Below are 21,910 nucleotides of genomic sequence, written 5' to 3'. Positions count from 1 at the left end.
TGAAAATACGAACTCAGTAGGACTTGGGCCATTTTCTAAATTACTCTTAAACCATTCAAAATTAGAAAAAAAACATTCAAGATGAAAAAGTAGCGCATTTTCATAAGCTTTCTAACGCTGTATCATATGCCTCCATTGGATTAGCCGTTTAGAAATGACATCGAAAAAACGAACTCAGCTGTTCGGTTTACGAAATTTTACGTTTTTTCAAATTACTCTTTAACCATAGGGAATTAGAGAATACTTTCAACATGTAGAAGGAGAGGTTTTGCAGCAGCTTTCCAATGCCATATTATATGCCTCATTCCGATAAACGGTTTAGAAATGCGATCAAAAATACGATTCACGTTTTTTGTGTGAAAAAAAACGGTTTTCAAAACTGCTCTTAAACCGCTTATATTTTGCCAAAAATTTAAGTTGGGTCATGATATTGGTGTTCATAGCTTTCCAACGGTATATCGCAAGCCCCATTTGGGCAATGTTGGCGGAAGTTCAACCTAGTTCACAGGGAAGTTCAACGTACTACTAGCGGGGCAGGTCGGGTTGTGATCAGAATATTATTCTGATCCCGTGATCAGAATAGTGTTTATGTATAAAGATGCGGTTGCAAAATGATAGGATCATCATGGATGTGCCAGGGGCCACGACCGAAGTGGCGACCCTGAAGCAAGCGCTGTCCGAGGCCGAAAACAAAGCGGCCAAGAAGCGCACCGAGCGGGAAAAACAAGAGGCACGGGTGGGCGAGGTGCAGCAAGAGCTCCAGGCTCTCGTGAAGAAGCACGAGGCTTTGGAGCTTGACTCGAAGACGCAAGAGTCCGAGCTTGTCGCGGCCCTCGAGAGCACAAAGCATGCCAAGGCTAAAGCCCAAAAGGCCCTCCAGGAAATTGAGGTGATGAGGAAGATAGCAGCGGGTAAGGCATTCAATATGCAAAGCAAGCATGTGAAAGTAAATTACTTGTTACTTACCCGAGTCCGGAGCTCTCCAAGAGCATTCGCAGATTTGCCCGGCAACGTGTCGGATGCCGCGAAGTATTACCAGGCCGAGGAGGGAAGCTCGACGGAGAGGTTGTTCTGGTCTCAGTATACTGGGACCGAACACCTGATGCCTGTGAGCGACTAGCTGAAGCAACTGGTCGAGCTGCACAAGGCGGCCGAACAGGCCATGAGGGGCCTTATAGTCCAGATCTGGCCTGGCGACTCCCTTCCAAACAGCTACTTCGGCCTGGTGAGGCGGCTTGTGGATGCCTGCCCACGGCTGGAAGTCATAAAGCAGTCCGTCTGCATCGAAGGTGCACGCCGGGCTTTTGCCCGTGCGAAGGTGCACTGGGCCAAGATGGACGCCGAGAACCTGGTGAAGGAGGGGCCGCCGCAGGGCAAGGAGCATTGCCACCCCGAAATGTATTATGAGGGTGTCCTGAAGGGTTCCCGTCTTGTGGCGGACAAGTGTGCGAAGGATGTAATTTTTGAATGAACTTGCTCGTGTGATCCTGTATTATGAAAACTTGTTCATATGCGCTATGCAACGCTTGTTTGAATTTAAAATATTACCTTCTGTGCGGCTGTTTATTAGATCTGAGAGATGGCCAGTCATCAGCTTCTGCCCCCATGCCACGAGTGCTGGGGTGTTCAGGATAAATCTGAGTACTCGTTTTCCCATTGTTGGGTCCTTCGAGGGAGGTGCTCAGCACAACGAACAAGGAAATCGGACTATAATGCTTTATCACTCTCACTTAGCCATAGAAGTCTACAATTTTAAATTTTGGCGAAGCCCCTAGTATTCGGAAGGCCGAATTCAGGGCGCTATACACGCCTTAAGCCGGACAAAGCCGACTCCTCGCTCTAAGCGGCATAAGTCTTTAGGGACTCGAGACCTCTCGAACAGCGATCAGCTCTCGCCTTATCATGACAGTAAGTTTTAGCTTTCTCTACTGAGGTGCTTGCCCAGATGAACCGGGGCACAATTGCAGTAGTTCTCCCAGTGCTACCTCAGCCGATATAGCGAACGTAAGGTACCAAAACATGGGAGCCGGGCAAACCCAACTATTGACCCAAGACATGATTCGGAGCTGATGCATATAATGCTATAAGTTCGGAGTGCCGCACTGTCGAAAGTGTTCGGACTTCTCACGCCGTATTATGGGGTACGCTTAAGCCCCTGGCGTACTGGCCGTACCAGAGTGTACGGGTGCTGAATGTCATGAATGAACATATATATAAAAAGGAATAGAGAATGCGGTAATAGTCTAGTGCTATGCATTGTTTATTCAAAAAGGTGCGTCAAAGCAGAATGATACAAGTAGTGCGATAAGCAAAAAGTAGGACTATTTGACATGTCCCCTCCAAGGGCAAGCTGAGGAATGGTATTTAAAGCAAGTATTTCACTCGTTATCAGAGACCACCTGGGAGTTCCATGGTGCGACGTAGCTTTCTGCCTCCTTGGTTGTTGTATTGTGTGTCCGGCAATCGTACTGCCGGACGGGGTTTCCGGAGAGTAAAGTCCTGAAAGAGAGAAAAGAATAACAAAGCGGGAAGCCCCTAGTGCGGTTGAGCCGCTTTTTGGGGCGTGCCGTACTCGTGCCCCCCCCCACCTATGCCCATGGTATTTTTAATGCGTAATTATGTACGCGTGGCACAGATTTCGCCGTTTGGCTGGGACTGGGGTGGGGGACGCATTGCTATGCGAGCTTGGAACGTGCCAGGCGGTCTTGTTGCAGATTACTCTGGGCGCGCTTGACGGTGTCCGGGTGTTTAATCACCGGACTGGTGGATTGCCTGAAGAGACTGCTTTGTGCTTCTGCTGCGAGGGCCGCAGTGTGCTCCTCCGTGCGAAGAGAGCGCTTTGTGTTTCCATTGACTATGATGACCCCCCGAGGTCCTGGCATCTTGAGCTTGACGTAAGCATAATGCGGTACCGCATTGAATCTCGCAAATGCGGTTCGCCCGAGCAATGCATGATAGCCACTGCGGAACGGGACTATATCGAAGATTAACTCCTCGCTTCGGAAGTTATCCGGGGATCTGAAGACCAATTCCAGTGTGACTAGGCCTATGCAATGGGCCTCTACACCTGGTATGACGCCTTTGAAGGTCGTTTTTGTGGGTTTGATCCTTGAGGGGTCTATACCCATTTTGCGCACTGTGTCCTGATAAAGCAGGTTCAGGCTGCTGCCTCCGTCCATAAGGACTCAATTGAGGTGAAATCTGTCGATGATTGGGTCTAGGACCAGTGCGGCGTATCCACCATGACGGATACTAGTGGGGTGGTCTCTGCGATCAAAGGTGATCGGACAGGAGGACCATGGGTTGAACTTTGGGGCGACTGGCTCCAACGCATATACGTCCCTTAGCGTACGCTTCCACTCCCTCTTGGGATGTGGGTTGCGTATATCATGTTCACCGTCCGCACTTGTGGGGGGAACCTCTTCTGTCCTCTGGTGTTTGGCGGCCGGGGCTCCTCCTCGTCATCGCTATGTAGCCCCTTATCTTTGTTTTCGGCATTTAACTTGCCGGCCTGCTTGAACACCCAACATTCCCTGTTGGTGTGGTTGGCTGGCTTGTCGGGGTGCCATGTATTTGGCACGAGCGATCGAGTATATGGTCCAAACTGGACGGGCCCGGAGTGCTTCTTTTGAATGGCTTTTTCCGCTGACCGGGTTTAGAGCCTCTGAATCCGGCATTGACTGTCGTATCCTCGGTATTGTCGTTGTTGATACGGCGCTTGTGTTTGTTACGACGTCACCTGCCATTGCCATCCTTGGTATCCGAAGTACCATGGTTCTTTGATATATTATTTCTGCGAGCCAGCCAGCTGTCCTCTCCCGCGCAAAAGCGGGTCATGAGTGTCGTGAGGGCTACCATAGATTTCGGCTTTTCCTGGCCAAGGTGTCGGGCGAGCCACTCGTCGCGGATGTTGTGCTTAAAAGCTGCTAGGGCCTCTGCATCCAGATAGTCGACGATTTGATTTTTCTTTGTCAGGAACCGTGTCCAGAATTGCCTGGCCGATTCCTCTGCCTACTGAATTATGTGGCTCAAGTCATCGGCATCTGGTGGTCGCACATAAGTGCCCTGGAAGTTGTCGAGGAATGCGGCTTCAAGATCTTCCCAACAGCCAATGGATTCTGCTGGCAGGCTGTTGAGCCAATGCCGAGCTGGTCCTTTGAGCTTGAGTGGGAGGTATTTGATGGTGTGTAGATCGTCACCGCGGGCCATGTGGATGTGCAGGAGGAAGTCCTCAATCCATACCGCAGGATCTATTGTGCCGTCGTATGATTCTATATTTGCGAGTTTGAAACCCTCTGGGATTTGGTGATCCATTACTTCATCTGTGAAGCATAGGGGGTGTGCGGCGCCTCTGTACTGGGCTATGTCGCGACGCAGCTTAAATGAGTCTTGTCCGCTGTGTTCGGCCCGGCCGGATTTACTTTTACTGTATCCGGTGTGACGGTTATCGTCTCGCGTAGTGGCGCGCCCTCGTGATCCGTAGATCGATCTTGCATGTTTTGCTTTGTCCTCCAATACGTCTCGCAGGTCTAGCGCGTTTCCCCGTGCCTTGACATTTTTATTTGAGTGGCGTCGGGATGCCGGCTGAGCTTTTGGCTGAAATGCCTCTTTGTCGCGGCCACGAGGTGGCCGATCGGTCGCGTCATACGCTGGAGATGTGGGTTTTAGTGCTTCCTCCTCCAGTCGGGGTAGCAACCTGCGCTTTGGGTAACTCTTGGAGGGGCGTTCGAGTTCATATTCCTCGGCCGCAAGGACTTCAGTCCATCTGTCAGCTAGCAAATCTTGATCAGCTTGAAGTTGATGTTGCTTTTTCTTAAGGCTATTTGTCGTGGCTATAAGTCGGTGCTTGAAGCGCTCTTGCTCGACGGGATCCTCAGGCACGACAAATTTGTCATCATCGAGGCTTGCCTCGTCTTCAGAGGGAGGCATGTAATTATCATCCTCCGCCTCTCCATCTGCCGCTCTCTCGGGAGGGCTGGCTTCTCCATCCTCCTGCTCTAAATCTTGCTAGAGGGGATTGTTGTCATCTTCGGCACTGTCCGAAGTGCTATTATCTCATGTGCCGGTATCACCGCTTTTTCTTTGGCGAGACTTAGAGCGACGCCGCTGACGTCGGCGCTTGGGTTGCTTATTGGAGGGTGATACGTCCATTTTGCATCATGCTTTTATATCAATATTTATTGCATTATGGGCTGTTATTTCACTTTATGTCACAATACTTATGGCTATTATCTCTTATTTTATAAGGTTTACATGAAGAGGGAGAATGCCGGCAGCTGGAATTCTGGGCTGGAAAAGGAGCAAATATTAGAGACCTATTCTGCGCAACTCCAAAAGTCCTGAAACTCCACGGAACATCTTAAAATAAATAAAGAAAAATCCTCGCCAAAGATGAAGGCCAGGGGGCCCACACCTGCTCACGAGGGTGGGGGGCGCCCCCCCTATAGGGCGCACCCTCCTACCTCGTGGGCCCCCTGGTGGCTCTCCGACATCCATCTTCTCCTATATGAAGTCTTTCGATGAGAAAAAAATAAGAAGGAACTTTCCGGGACGAGACTCCGCCGCCACGAGGCGGAACCTTGGCGGATCCAATCTAGAGCTCCGGTAGAGCTGTTCTGCCGGGGATACTTCCCTCCGGGAGGGGGAAATCATCACCATCGTCATCACCAACGCTCCTCTCATCGGGAGAGGGCAATCTCCATCAACATATTCACCAGCACCATCTCATATCCAAACCCTAGTTCATCTCTTGTATCCAATTCTTGTCTCAAAGTCCGGGATTGGTGCTAGTAGGTTGCTAGTAGTGTTGATTACTCCTTGTAGTTGATGCTAGTTGGTTTATTTGGTGGAAGATCATATGTTCAGATCCTATATGTATATTATTACCCCTCTGATTATGAACATGAATATGCTTTGTGAGTAATTACGTTTGTTCCTGAGGACAAGGGAGAAGTCTTGCTATTAGCAGTCATGTGAATTTGGTATTCGTTTGATATTTTGATAAGATGTATGTTGTCTAGCCTCTAGTGGTGTTATGTGAACGTCGACTACATAACACTTCACCATTATTTGGGCCTAGAGGAAGGCATTGGAAAGTAATAAGTAGATGATGGTTTGCTAGAGTGACAGAAGCTTAAACCCTAGTTTATGCGTTGCTTCATAAGGGGCTGATTTGGATCCATATGTTTCATGCTATGGTTAGGTTTACCTTAATACTTTTATTGTAGTTGTGGATGCTTGCAATAGAGGTTAATCATAAGTGGGATGCTTGTTCAAGTAAGAACAGCACCCAAGCACCGGTCCACCCACATATCAAATTATCAAAGTATCAAACGCGAATCATATGAACGTGATGAAAACTAGCTTGATGATATTCCCATGTGTCCTCGGGAGCGCTTTTCCTATTATAAGAGTTTGTTCCGGCTTGTCCTTTGCTACAAAAAGGATTGGGCCACCTTGCTGCACTTTCTTTACTTTTGTTACTTGTTGCTCGTTACAATTTATCTTATCACAAAACTATCTGTTACCACTTATTTCAGTACTTGCAGAGAATACCTTGCTGAAAACCGCTTATCATTTCCTTCTGCTCCTCGTTGGGTTCGACACTCTTACTTATCCAAAGGACTAAGATAGATCCCCTATACTTGTGGGTCATCAAGACTCTTTTCTGGCGTCGTTGCCGGAGAGTGTAGCGCCTTTGGTAGGTGGAATTTGGTAAGGAAAAATTTATATAGTGTGCTGAAATTTACTGTCACTTGTTACTATGGAAAGTAATTCTATGAGGGGCTTGTTCGGGGTATCTTCACCCCGTCCAGTAGAGCAAAGAGTTGCTCCTCAACCTACTGAACCTATTGAAAATGAAACTCCTTTTGAATTTCCTTCGAGTATGATGGAAAGACTGCTAGCTAACCCTTTTACAGGAGATGGAACAAAGCATCCTGATGAGCACTTAATATATGTGGATGAAGTTTGTGGATTATTTAAGCTTGCAGGTATACCCGATGATGTTGCTAAGAAGAAGGTCTTCCCTTTATCTTTGAAGGGAGACGCATTGATATGGTATAGGCTATGTGATGATATGAGATCGTGGGACTATAAAAGATTGAAATTGGAATTTCATCAAAAGTATTACCCTATGCATCTTGTTCACTGTGATCGCAATTATATATATAATTTCTGGCCTTGCGAAGGAGAAAGCATCGCTCAAGCTTGGGGGAGGCTTAAATCAATGTTATATTCATGCCCCAATCATGAGCTTTCAAGAGAAATGATTATTCAAAATTTATATGCTCGGCTTTCTGAAAACGATCGCACCATGCTCGATACTTCTTGTGCTGGCTCTTTTATGATGAAGACTATTGAATTCAGATGGAATTTATTGGATAGAATTAAACGCAACTCTGAAGATTGGGACCTCGACGAAGGTAAAGAGTCAGGTATGACACCTAAGTTTGATTGTGTTAAATATTTTATGGACACCGATATTTTCCGTAAGTTTAGCACTAAATATGGACTTGACTCTGAGATAGTAGCTTCTTTCTGTGAATCTTTTGCTACTTATGTTGATCTCCCTAAGGAGAAGTGGTTTAAATATCATCCTCCCATAGAAGTAAAAGTAGCTGCACCTATTAAAGTTGAATAAAAGACTGTCACTTATAATGATCCTATTGTTCCTACTTCTTATGTTGAGAAACCACCTTTCCCTGTTAGAGTAAAGGATCATGCTAAAGCTTCAACTGCAGTTCGTAAAAGCAATATTAGAACTTATACACCTCCTGAGCAAGTTAAAGTAGAACCTAATATTGCTATTGTTAAAGATCTCTTGTCTGATAGTATTGATGGGCATGTTATTCAGTTCGAAGGTGAGACTGCTAGAATTGCTAAACCTTGTGCTAAAGATAAACATAGACATGTGGTAGGCGTGCCTGTTATTTCTGTTAAAATAGGAGATCATTGTTATCATGGCTTATGTGATATGGGTGCTAGTGCTAGTGTTATACCTCATGACTTATACAAAGAAATTATGCATGATATTGCACCTGCAGAGATAGAAGATATTTATGTCACAATTAAACTTGCCAATAGAGATACTATTTCACCAATTGGAATTGTTAGATATGTTGAAGTCTTGTGTGGGAAAACTAAATATCCTGCTGATTTTCTTGTTCTTACTTCTCCGCAAGATAGCTTTTGTCCCATTATATTTGGTAGACCCTTCTTGAACACTGTTAATGCTAGGATAGACTGCGAAAAGAATGTTGTTACTATTGGCTTGGATGATATGGTTCATGAGTTTAATTTCTCTAAATTTAGTAAACAACATCGTGAGGAAGAATTACCTAGTAAGGATGAAATTATTGGTCTTGCTTCTATTGCCGTACCTCCTAGTAATCCTTTAGAACACTATTTGCTAGACCATGAAAATAATATGTTCATGAATGAAAGAAGGGAAATAGATGAAGTATTCTTTAAACGGGAACCTATTCTGCAACACAACTTGCTTGTTGAAATTTTAGGGGATCCTCCTCCACCCAAGGGTGATCCCGTGTTTGAACATAAACCTTTGCCTGATAATCTTAAATATGCTTATCTTGATGAAAAGAAGATATATCCTGTTATTATTAGTGCTAACCTTTCAGAGCATGAAGAAGAAAGATTATTGAAAACTCTGAAGAAGCATCGTGATGCTATTGGATATACTCTTGATGATCTTAAGGGCATTAGTCCCACTCTGTGTCAACATAAAATAAATTTGGAAGCAGATGCCAAACCAGTTTGTGATCCTCAACGACGTCTGAATCCTAAAATGAAAGAAGTGGTAAGAAAAGAAATACTTAAGCTTCTGGAGGCGGGTATAATCTATCTCGTTGCTGATAGTGAGTGGGTAAGTCATGTCCATTGTGTCCCTAAGAAGGGAGGTACTACTGTTGTTCCTAATGATAAAGATGAATTGATTCCACAAAGAATTATCACAGGTTATAGGATGGTAATTGATTTTCGCAAATTAAATAAAGCTACTAAGAAAGATCATTACCCCTTAACTTTTATTGATCAAATGCTAGAAATATTATGCAAACATACACACTATTGCTTTCTGGATGGTTATTCTGATTTCTCTCAAATACCTGTGTCGGCTAGAGATCAATCTAAGACTACTTTTACATGCCCTTTTGGTACTTTTGCTTATAGACGTATGCCTTTTGGTTTATGTAATGCACCTGCTACCTTTCAAAGATGCATGATGGCTATATTCTCTGACTTTTGTGAAAAGATTTGTGAGGTTTTCATGGATGACTTTTCCGTCTATGGTTCTTCTTTTGATGATTGCTTGATCAATCTTGATCGAGTTTTGCAGAGATGTGAAGAAACTAATCTTGTCTTGAATTGGGAAAAGTGCCACTTTATGGTTAATGAAGGTATTGTCTTGGGGCACAAAGTTTCTGAAAGAGGTATTGAAGTTGATAAAGCCAAGGTTGATGCTATTGAAAAGATGCCATGTCCCAAGGACATTAAAGGTATAAGAAGTTTCCTTGGTCATGCTGGATTTTATAGGAGGTTCATTAAAGACTTCTCAAAAATCTCTCGGCCTCTGACTAATTTATTGCAAAAAGATATACCATTTATCTTTGATGATGATTGTGTAGAAGCATTTGAAATACTTAAGAAAGCATTAGTCTCTGCACCTGTTGTTCAGCCACCTGATTGGAATTTACCCTTTGAAATTATGTGTGATGCTAGTGACTATGCTGTAAGTGCTGTTTTAGGGCAAAGAGTTGATAAGAAATTAAATGTTATTCATTATGCTAGTAAGACTCTAGACAATGCTCAAAGAAATTATGCTACTACTGAAAAAGAGCTTTTAGCAGTTGTATTTGCTTGTGATAAGTTCAGATCTTATATTTTTGATTCTAAAGTAACTATTCAAACTGATCATGCTGCTATTAAATACCTTATGGAAAAGAAAGATGCTAAACCTAGACTTATTAGATGGGTTCTCTTGCTACAAGAATTTGATTTGCATATTGTTGATAGAAAGGGAGCTGAGAACCCCGTTGCAGACAACTTGTCTAGGTTAGAAAATATTCTTGATGACCCACTGCCTATTAATGATAACTTTCCTGATGAAAAACTAAATGTTATAAGTACTTCTCGTAGTACTCCATGGTATGCTGATTATGCTAATTATATTTTTGCTAAGTTTATACCACCTAGCTTCACATACCAGCAAAAGAAAAAGTTTTTCTATGACTTGAGACATTACTTCTAGGATGACCCACATCTTTATAAAGACACATCTTTATAAATAAGGAGTAGATGGTGTTATTAGACGTTGTGTACCTGAGCATGAACAGGAACAGATCCTACGCAAGTGTCATTCCGAGTCTTATGGAGGACACCACGCTGGAGATAGAACCGCACATAAGGTACTGCAATCAGGTTTTTATTGGCCTACTCTCTTCAAGGATGCCTGTAAGTTTGTCTTGTCTTGTGATGAATGTCAAAGAATTGGTAATATTAGTAGACGTCAAGAAATGCCTGTGAATTATTCTCTTGTTATTGAACCGTTTGATGTTTGGGGCTTTGATTATATGGGACCTTTTCCTGCCTCTAATGGATACACACATATTCTAGTTGCTGTTGATTACGTTACTAAGTGGGTAGAAGCTATTCCAACTAGTAGTGTTGATCATAACACTTCTATTAAAATGCTTAAAGAAGTTATTTTTCCGAGGTTTGGAGTCCCTAGATATTTAATGACTGATGGTGGTTCACACTTTATTCATGGTGCCTTCCGTAAAATGCTTGCTAAATATGATGTTAATCATAGAATTGCATATCCTTATCACCCACAGTCTAGTGGTCAAATAGAGTTGAGCAATAGAGAGCTCAAATTAATTTTGCAAAAGATTGTTAATAGGTCTAGAAAGAATTGGTCTAAGAAACTTGATGATGCATTATGGGCAGATAGAACTGCATACAAAAATCCTATGGGTATGTCTCCGTATAAAATGGTTTATGGAAAAGCATGCCACTTACCTCTCGAACTAGAACATAAGGCATATTGGGATATTAAAGAGCTTAACTATGATTTCAAACTTGCCGGTGAGAAGAGGTTATTTGATATTAGCTCACTTGATGAATGGACAACCCAAGCTTATGAAAATGCCAAGTTGTTTAAAGAAAAAGTTAAAAGATGGCATGAAAAAAGGATACAAAAGTGTGAGTTTAATGTAGGTGATTATGTATTGCTATACAACTCTCGTTTAAGATTTTTTGCAGGAAAACTTCTCTCTAAATGGGAAGGCCCCTATGTTATCGAGGAGGTCTATCATTCCGGTGCCATAAAAATCAACAACTTCGAGGGCACAAATCCGAAGGTGGTAAACGGTCAAAGAATTAAACATTATATCTCAGGTAATCCCATAAATGTTGAAACCAATATTATTGAAACCGTAACCCCGGAGGAATACATAAGGGATACTTTCCGGAACGTTTCAGACTCCGAAACGGAATAGGTATGTGGTACGGTAAGTAAACCGACTCCAAAACAATTTTTAAGGCAATATTTCTCCGTTTTGGAATATTTAGAAAAATAGAAAAATAAGTAGCAGTCCAGGAAGGACACGAGGGCCCCACGAGAGTGGTGGGCGCGCCCCCTACCTCGTGAGCACCTCGTGTGCCTTCCGAACTCCGTTTTCTTGCACGATACGTATTTTGGTCGGTAAAAATTCATTATATATTCTCCCAAAGGTTTTGACTCCTGTATCACGCAAAAATCTCCTATTTTTGTTTCGAGCTGTTTTTCTGACAGATCTAGATTATCATGACGTCCCCAAGTGCTTCCAAGGACAAGTTCTTCGAGAAGGTCATCAACCCTTACCTCGCGGAGGTGCTGCGACACCCTCAAACCATTGAGATGCGTGATGGGTTGCTGCACATCCGCGATGTTGAGGGACCAAAGGGAACCAGAAGCGTGGAGACGAGGCTCGAAGCAATGGAGCAACAAATTTTCAAGTGCCAGGGGATGGTGGAGCGTGGAATCAACGCTAGCCACACGATGCTCGCGGAGTTCACTAACAACTACAAGCTGGATGCCAAGAACACTGAGGAGGCATCTTCAAGCTATATGAGAAGATCGAGCACCTCCAAGCCCAAATCTATGACCTGCAAAACCAAAATTGTGAGTATGAATATAGATTCAAAAGAATGAGTTTGGCTACAGATTCGAGGATTCCGGAGACTCGATCATCCTTCTATGATGGTGAACCTATGCCTTGGAAGATGGATGACAAGCCATCAACTATGCCAACAACACCTCCACCTTCTTCACCGACAAAGGAGATATAATCACGTGGGTATGGGCACTCCCCTTGGCAACTGCCAAGCTTGGGGGAGGTGCCCCGGTATCGTATCACCATCACAACTCCTACCTTTACCATTTTTCTTAGTTCGATCCTATTAGTAGTATCTTGATCTAGTAGAATAAAGTTTATGGCATGATCTAGTTTTGAGTTTTGCTTTATGATCTCTATTTGTAATTGAGTCCGTGAGCTATATATAATAAAGATTAGTGTTGAGTCAAGGGCTTGATTATTTTGCCATGATCTTGGGTGAATAAAAGAAAAAAGAGAAAAGGAATAAAAAGAAACAAAAAGTTCATATTGATCTTATTGAGAGTAATGAATTCACAAAGAAAGAGTATGATGATTAAAAGTTGTTGGGAGTTGGCAGACATATCTTTGGTCATTGTTGCAATTAATAGGAAGTAATAAGGAAAGAGAGGTTTTCACATATAGATATATTATCATTGACATCTTTTATGATTGGGAGCACTCATTAAAATATGACATGCTAAAGAGTTGATGTTGGGCAAGGAAGACAACGTAATGAGTTATGTCTTTCTTATATCTGAGATAAAGTATGTTGTCATGGATCCTCTAACTTGTTGAGCTTGCCTTTCCCCCTCATGCTAGCCAAATTCTCAGCACCAAGTAGAAATACTACTTGTGCTTCCAAATATCCAAACCAGTTTGCCATGAGAGTCCACCATATCTACCTATGGATTGAGTAAGATCCTTCAAGTAAGTTATCATCGGTGCAAAGCAATAAAAATTGCTCTAAATATGTATGATTGATTGGTGTGGGAGAAATAAGCTTTATACGATCTTGTGATGTGGAAGTAATAAAAGCAACGGACTGCATAATAAAGGTTCATATCACAAGGGGCAATATAAAGTGGCATTCTTTCGCATTGAGATTTTATGCATCCAACCATAAAAGCGCATGGCAACCTCTGCTTCCCTCTGCGAAGGGCCTATCCTTTATCATTATCTTCTACCTTATGCAAGAGTCATGGTGATCTTCACCTTTTCTTTTTCATTTTATCCTTTGGCAAGCTCAGCATGTTGGAAAGAACATGATATATATATATATATCTAATTGGATGTAGGGGAGCATGAACCATTATTGTTGACATTACCCTTGAGGTAAAAGGTTGTGGGGCAAAATTATAAGCCCCTATCTTTCTCTGTGTCCGATTAAAATTCCGTAACCACAAGTATTGCGTGAGTGTTAGCAATTATGGAGGACTAAATGATAGTTGAGTATGTGGACTTGCTTTTTAGCTCTGACATAGACTCTTTCCGATGTTATGATAAATTGCAATTGCTTCAATGACTAAGATTATAGTTTGTCGGAGCCCAATAAGGTTTATGATTTATACAATTATACTTTTGCATTGTGAATAGATCATCACTTGAACATAAGTAATCATATGACAAAATGTATATATGTTGCTGTTATGAGAATAATCATGATGCCTTCATGTCCGTATTTTATTTTTATCGACGCCTCTACCTCTAAACATGAGGACATATTTATTGTTATCGGCTTTTCGCTTGAGGACAAGCGAGGTCTAAGCTTGGGGGAGTTGATATGTCCATTTTGCATCATGCTTTTATATCGATATTTATTGCATTATGGGCTGTTATTTCACTTTATGTCACAATACTTATGGCTATTCTCTCTTATTTTACAAGGTTTGCATGAAGAGGGAGAATGACGGCAGCTGGAATTCTGGGATGGAAAAGGAGCAAATATTAGAGACCTATTATGCGCAACTCCAAAAGTCCTGAAACTCCACGGAACGTCTTAAAATAAATAAAGAAAAATCCTCGCCAAAGATGAAGGCCAGGGGGCCCACACCCTGCTCAAGAGGGTGGGGGCGCCCCCCCTAGGGCGCGCCCCCTACCTCGTGGGCCCCCTGGTGGCTCTCCGACATCCATCTTCTCCTATATGAAGTCTTTCGATGAGAAAAAAATAAGAAGGAACTTTTCGGGACGAGACTCCGCCGCCACGAGGCGGAACCTTGGTAGATCCAATCTAGAGCTCCGGCAGAGCTGTTCTGCCGGGGATACTTCCCTCCGGGAGGGGGAAATCATCACCATCGTCATCACCAACGCTCCTCTCATCGGGAGAGGGCAATCTCCATCAACATCTTCACCAGCACCATCTCATCTCCAAACCCTAGTTCATCTCTTGTATCCAATTCTTGTCTCAAAGTCCGGGATTGGTGCTAGTAGGTTGCTAGTAGTGTTGATTACTCCTTGTAGTTGATGCTAGTTGGTTTATTTGGTGGAAGATCATATGTTCAGATCCTATATGCATATTATTACCCCTCTGATTATGAACATCAATATGCTTTGTGAGTAATTATGTTTGTTCCTGAGGACAAGGGAGAAGTCTTGCTATTAGTAGTCATGTGAATTTGGTATTCGTTTGATATTTTGATAAGATGTATGTTGTCTAGCCTCTAGTGGTGTTATGTGAACGTCGACTACATAACACTTCACCATTATTTGGGCCTAGAGGAAGGCATTGGAAAGTAATAAGTAGATGATGGTTTGCTAGAGTGACAGAAGCTTAAATCCTAGTTTATGCGTTGCTTCGTAAGGGGCTGATTTGGATCCATATGTTTCATGCTATGGTTAGGTTTACCTTAATACTTTTGTTGTAGTTGCGGATGCTTGCAATAGAGGTTAATCATAAATGGGATGCTTGTTCAACTAAGAACAGCACCCAAGCACCGGTCCACCCACATATCAAATTATCAAAGTATCGAACGCGAATCATATGAACGTGATGAAAACTAGCTTGATGATATTCCCATGTGTCCTCGGGAGCGCTTTTCCTATTATAAGAGTTTGTTCCGGCTTGTCCTTTGCTACAAAAAGGATTGGGCCACCTTGTTGCACTTTATTTACCTTTGTTACTTGTTGCTCGTTACAATTTATCTTATCACAAAACTATCTGTTACCACTTATTTCAGTACTTGCAGAGAATACCTTGCTGAAAACCGCTTATCATTTCCTTCTGCTCCTCGTTGGGTTCGACACTCTTACTTATCGAAAGGACTAAGATAGATCCCCTATACTTGTGGGTCATTAGAGGGGTCATCCTCCGCTGTCCCGTCGCCATTGCCTTCTTTGGGTGTGTCCATCATGTATATATCATATGATGAGGTGGCTGTCCAGTGCCCTGTGGGCAGTGGTTCCTATTCGTCTCCTGCATCGTCGTCCATACCGTCGATGTCTTTGGAGTCGAAGTCGAGCGTGTCGATCAAATCGTCGACAGTGGCTACTAAGTGGTGGTGGGTGGGCGGCGAATTTCTTCGTCATCCGTATCCCAATCCTACCGGACATAGTTCGGCCAGGACTCTCCAGACAAGGAGAGAGACCTTAATGAGTTCAGTATGTCGCCGAAGGGCGAGTGCTGAAAGATATCCGCGGAGGTGAACTCCATGATCGGCGCCCAGTCGGATTCGATAGGCACGGGCGCAGGCGGTTCGGAGTCCGTGGCCGGGGAAGAATCTGGCAGTTCGGTGTCACGGCTCCCGTGAAGGGTAAGGTCGATACTTGGCTCGATCGCCGCTGAGGATGCGGCCTCTGTGGCGGGGTCTATCCACCCATCCATGGATGGCGCAATTGGCTCCGAATTGAGGGTCGGAGCGGTTGCCGGTGCGATCTCCTGAACACTGTCCCATGGTAGAGCTAAATCATGCTCATCATGACTGTGTGGCGCACTCGGCAGGGGCTCGAATCCGTCGAAGATCAAGTCTCCGCGGATATCGTCCGTGTAGTTTAAGCTTCCAAACCTGACCTGGTGGCCAGGGGCGTAACTCTTGATCTGCTCCAGATGGCCAAGCGAGTTGGCCCGCAGTGCGAAGCCGCCAAATACAAAGATATGTCTGGGGAGAAAAGTCTCACCCTGGACTGCATCGCTATCGATGATTGAAGGAGCCATCAAGCCTAATGATGACGACACAGAGGAACTCTCAATGAAAGCACCAATGTCGGTGTCAAAACCGGCGGATCTCGGGTAGGGGGTCCCGAACTATGCGTCTAGGCGGATGGTAACAGGAGGCAGGGGACACGATGTTTACCCAGGTTCGGGCCCTCTTGATGGAGGTAAAACCCTACGTCCTGCTTGATTGTTCTTGATGATATGAGTAGTACAAGAGTTGATCTACCACGAGATCAGAGAGGCTAAACCCTAGAAGCTAGCCTATGGTATGATTGTTGTTGGTCCTACGGACTAAACCCTCCGGTTTATATACACACCGGAGGGGGCCAGGGTTACACAGAGTCGGTTACAAGGAAGGAGATCTACATATCCGTATTGCCAAGCTTGCCTTCCACGCCAAGGAGAGTCCCATCCGGACACGGGATGAAGTCTTCAATCTTGTATCTTCATAGTCCAACAGTTCGGCCAAAGAATATAATCCGGCTGTCCGGATACCCCCTAATCCAGGACTCCCTCAATCGTGCTCATGACCATGTGGAGGATTTGGCATGTTTGCAATGAAATCACGCACAAGAAGAAGCCACCTCCCACTAAAGCTTCATGGTGTTTCCTACAGTGGTACGTCAATTTGTTGCTTATGCCTCCAGCAACACCCCTGCGGTGGTATGATGAAAGGAAAGATGGTAGTGACTGCTCTGCGGTCACATCCGTATGTTCAGGCTGCGCCCAAGGAGGAGAGGAGGTGGACCACACCGGCGCCAGGGCGAACGAAGCTCAACACAGATGGTAGCTTTGTCCCGGTATTGGGCTCGGCAGGAGGAGGCATGATCCTTCGGGATAAGAGGGGAGAGATAATATATAGTGCATGCAGGGAAATTCGTGCATGCGATAATGCACTTGCAGTAGAGCTAGCGGCATGCAAGGAGGGTCTGGAGTTAGCCCTGCACCGGACAGAGTTGCCAATCACGGTGAAGATGGACTGTGTGGAGGCGGTGACTATGATCACATCACATTCAGAGGACCGCTCGGTGCACCATAGCACCATTGAGGAGATTAGAAGGCTGGCGGCATCTGCAGGAAGGGTGATCTCTTTTACTCTTTGTTGTCGTTCACAAAATAAGCCTAGTCATGAGCTTGCCACGTATGGCCATAGAACTCCCCGAACCGCTGTTTGGTTCCATTCGGGGATAGACTCTATTGTAAGCTTGGCCACGGCTGAGAAGCCACCTTGAGGAATGATAATCTTCCTTTTTCTCACAAAAAAAGAAACAATCGGTGCTTTTTTTTGCATCACTTTGTCATGTCATGCTTTTGTTTAGCAGCGGCTCTGCTCGGGCTTTAGAATTTCAAAAAAAATATTAAATGCTAGGTTAATCATATACTAAAAGTGCATATTTGAGTTCTAATTCTTTTTAGTGAAATTTGAGTTCTAATTCTATCATACATGATTGTTTTGGAGGTTATATGGAGCCTAGAATTACTCGGACCAGCTAGCGTGGTGTGTTGACCACTGCCACGTCCGCAAGATAACTGATGTGAATAATGATATTTATATCTATTACCGACATATAAAGCAAGGTGATATTCTTAGTTTCGTCTCGCTTAGATAATTTTATTAGTTTCAAACGCCTCACCTGGCCTGGTCCACCACGCATGTTTTGCAGAAAAGTCCCTGGCCTTTCTTAGAACCAACCCGCGGTACACTTTTGTCCTATTGAGCGTTTCTTCATTTTTCTTCTGCATGTTTCCTTCCTTCTCTTGTATCTGCAACGGCCAGGAGATCGATTCGAACACAAGAACGGAAACTACAACTATAATAAGCACCGCCCCCGACCCAATCTATAGAATCAGTTACTAATGTCGCGGCCCTGTAGCAGCTGGCGCCTCGCCCCAAGCTCAGGACAAATCGAGGGACGACAAAGACGCCGTATCTCTGCGACGGCCGCCTCGCCCCGGTCTAGCAACAGACCGAGAGACGATGAGGACATCGTGGCCCTGCGTCGGCCGCTTCGCCTTGAGCTCACAACATACACATACTAAGCTATGACAAGGACGTCATGGCCATGAGGCTTGAGAGCGGTACATTCTTTTTTTTGAAAAAAATATCTTTATTCATTTTCAATAACAATTACATCGTTTATGAGGTGGGGTACAATTTCACTCAAAGGATCCTCAAACCAGTCAAAAGTTGAAGAAAATTTAGTTAACTTAGCAAGTTCATGGGCAACTTTATTTGCTTCCCTATTACAATGCTCGAATCTAGTATATGGGAAAATCACAAGCCAAAAGGTAACAATCGTCAAACATTGCCGCCGTTGTACTCGTCGTCCGTCCTCCATTGTTTATGATTTCAATGACCTCCAGGTTATCTGAGTTAATAACAATATGGTTGCAGCTGTCCTTTCAGCAATGGATAGACCATATCTGAGCGTCAAAGCTTCCGCTGTCAGAACATTCGTGCACCAATCAATTCTCCAATTCCCCCCTGCAATGAGTTTTCCTTTATCATCCCTCAAAACAGCGCCGGTTGTGCCCCTAAGTAGGTTATGATCAAAAGAGGCATCCACATTAAGTTTTACAAACTCCCTTGGAGGTAGTATCCATCCATCTCTTTTTATAGTAGTTTTCGGTGATATGGTCATAACATAGTTTAACGTGATAGCATGAATCTTCATAGAAATCTGGTTGACGTCTTGGGTTTTCTCTTTATGAACTAATTTTCATCTCTTCCATCATAAATACCACATTGTATTTACAATCATTTCACCAACATTCCGACTACCCAAGATAGTCAGCTCATTTTCACTTATAGAGACCAAATCGTACCTTCGATGGCCATCACTGAGAGCAATCGGGCCGGCGCCCGAGGTTGTCACGCATGTGCTGGTCAGAGACGAGATCTGGATTTAGCCAATATCCAAAAATAAATAAATTGAGACACATATACAAAATTGTTTTTCTAGGGGTACATATACAACATTGTTAAAAGAAGCAACTGAGAGTACGGGCCAGACCCCATGTTCCCTCGTAGCTGGCCCACTTCAGCTCGGTGTGTGCTTGCTTTTGCTTCCTACACGTCTACCAAAGAATGAAGGGATATTCAGATACCTTTTGAGCTTATATCTTTCTAAGGTTTGAGCTCTCTCTGGGAGGGAATGATTGGTCAAATAGTAATTTGATAGTATGAGATTGATTTATCATCAAACGTCCACTGTTATTTTATTTTATTTTGAAATGGAACACTCGGATTCCATACTTCACACCGGCTCAACAAAATCGCTGGCCATCATAACACTTATATGGTCTGGGGGTGCTTCGGTTATTAGCTAACAGACACCTAACCAAGTGCAAGTAAAGATGTAACTAAAGGATAACGGCTGGCCCTCTTTGATTTGTCGTGAAGGAAAAAATAACGCTTCGGGATAACGGCTGGCCTGGCATCCTAGCACTGCTAGCCTCCGACGCGATGGGTGGAGGCAGGGGCGGAGCCAGGATTTAGGTATAAGGGGTGCCAAGCCAAATCATGCAATGCAAAAAAAAAAGTTCCCTGGTATAGTAATGTTTTGTTTCAGCACTATTAAAACATAGCTAAATTTATTTTAAATTTGCCTCCACAACTGCCAATAAGATCAAAATATAAATAATTTCATCGAAAGATAACCTAGTTGCTAGGTAATTCTCTATCTATGAATATTATCATGGAAACAGAACATCTCCTACCACACTTGGATTGGTAACTTCCACGTTAGCCTTATTAACAATTTCAATGGGTTGAGATCTCGAAATAACATACCTAAAAACTGATTTAATTTTTATAGAGTGTGGCCGCGTTTTTGTCTTCATTACCACATCATATATCAAGCAATCAAAGGAAATTAAAATTGAATTAGCATTGCAGATCACACCATCAAAATAATTAAAACTGAATGTGCAATCTCAACAGATATAAAGTGAGAATTTAGAGGGATTAGTAGACACTCGGTAGTGCTAACCTTGAAGCTGAACGGCTAGAGAATTGACAGAGTGTATATGTATGATGATTTGCCTGTCGCGCAGCTGGTGTCCCCTAATTTAATCGACTTCACGAGGACGAAGGGCAGGAGGCGCCGGCCGCTGATAGTGCTAATGGCCTCAGATCACACGTTAATCATGTCTGGGCCTTTTTTTAAGGAAATGGCAGAGGGCTAGCAGGCTATGATCATGCGTGGGCTCTCTTATGGGCCTTTTTCTTTTCACATTTTATAATCTGGTTGCTAATTACTCGTAGGTTCCTGAATATTTGTCGATCGTTAGGGGGGGGGGCAGGCCCCTGCTCCCCCCCCCCCCCCCCCCCCACAACACCCGGGTCTTCGCCACTGGGTGGAGGGGCCGGACGAAAGCTTTGCGTCTCGAAGCTGGCAGTGGTGATGCATGCGGGTGTCACATTCCTTTTGGGGCGCCGTCTTGGTCCTTTCCCTCACCGTTGGCACTCTGGGTGAAAACCTTCGTTCACTTTGGCAAATGTGGCAGCGATGACATATGGAGTCGTTATCTTCTTGAGGGTGTCAGTCCTGAGTGTGAGTGGTTATCGATCGATTGTGGCGGTGAATCACATGCACTTCTCCTCGACGGCACTCTATCGGCGTTGGTAATGCACTCTTGCGCCTTTTTTGCGTCTTAGGAATGTTGTGTTGTGTCGTCTTTTTTTCTGGTCGGCTTTTGAGGATTTCCTCGACACATGTACCCTTTTTGGACTGACTGGCTTTATTTAATATTGTAGAAGGACAAGATATGGGCTGTGCAATCTCGATGTATTGATCGGTGCACCAGGCACGTATATATAAGTACAGAGGTGGGCCACAACCTCAACTATACAAAGGAAACAGGAGGTGGACCCTACACACAAATATACACGTACACAATATACTCAAACCCCCACCCCCCCGGCAGTCGAAGCGGCGCCAGTGACGCAAAGACTGGAACGGAACTCCTCGAAGGTAGAAGTCGGCAGTCCCTTCGTCATCACATCGGTGAACTGCTGTGCAGTCGGCACATGGAGAACCTGAATACGTCCAAGAGCCACCTGCTCGCGCACAAAGTGAATGTCCATCTCAATGTGTTTAGTCCGGCGATGATGAACGGAGTTGGCGGAGAGGTACACCGCAGAAACGTTGTCGCAGTAGACAACCGTAGCCTGGGAGACGTCGTGATGCAGCTCCTGAAGTAACTGTCGTAGCCAGGTGCACTCTGCAACAGCGTTGGCCACAGCTCGGTACTCAGCCTCCGTGTTGGAGCGCGAAACCGTGGGTTGTCGCTTGGACAACCACGAGACAAGTGAAGGACCGAGGTAGACGCAGTAGCCAGAGGTGGATCTACGAGTATCGGGGCAGCCAGCCCAGTCTGCATCGGAGTAGGCCACCATCTCCGGAGAAGTAGACGCCGTGAGTGTCAATCCGAGGGACATCGTGCCGCGGATGTAACGAAGAATCCGCTTCACGAGAGTCCAATGGGAGTCACGAGGGGCGTGCATGTGGAGACACACCTGCTGAACAGCATACTGAAGATCCGGTCTGGTGAGAGTCAAATACTGAAGAGCGCCGACGATAGACCGGTAGAAAGGAGCATCCGA

Source organism: Triticum urartu, chromosome 1 (assembly GCF_003073215.2).
Source record: "Triticum urartu cultivar G1812 chromosome 1, Tu2.1, whole genome shotgun sequence".
Taxonomy (NCBI): domain Eukaryota; kingdom Viridiplantae; phylum Streptophyta; class Magnoliopsida; order Poales; family Poaceae; genus Triticum; species Triticum urartu.
The sequence above is the reverse complement of the archived record's forward strand: the minus strand, read 5'-3'. Positions refer to the sequence as shown.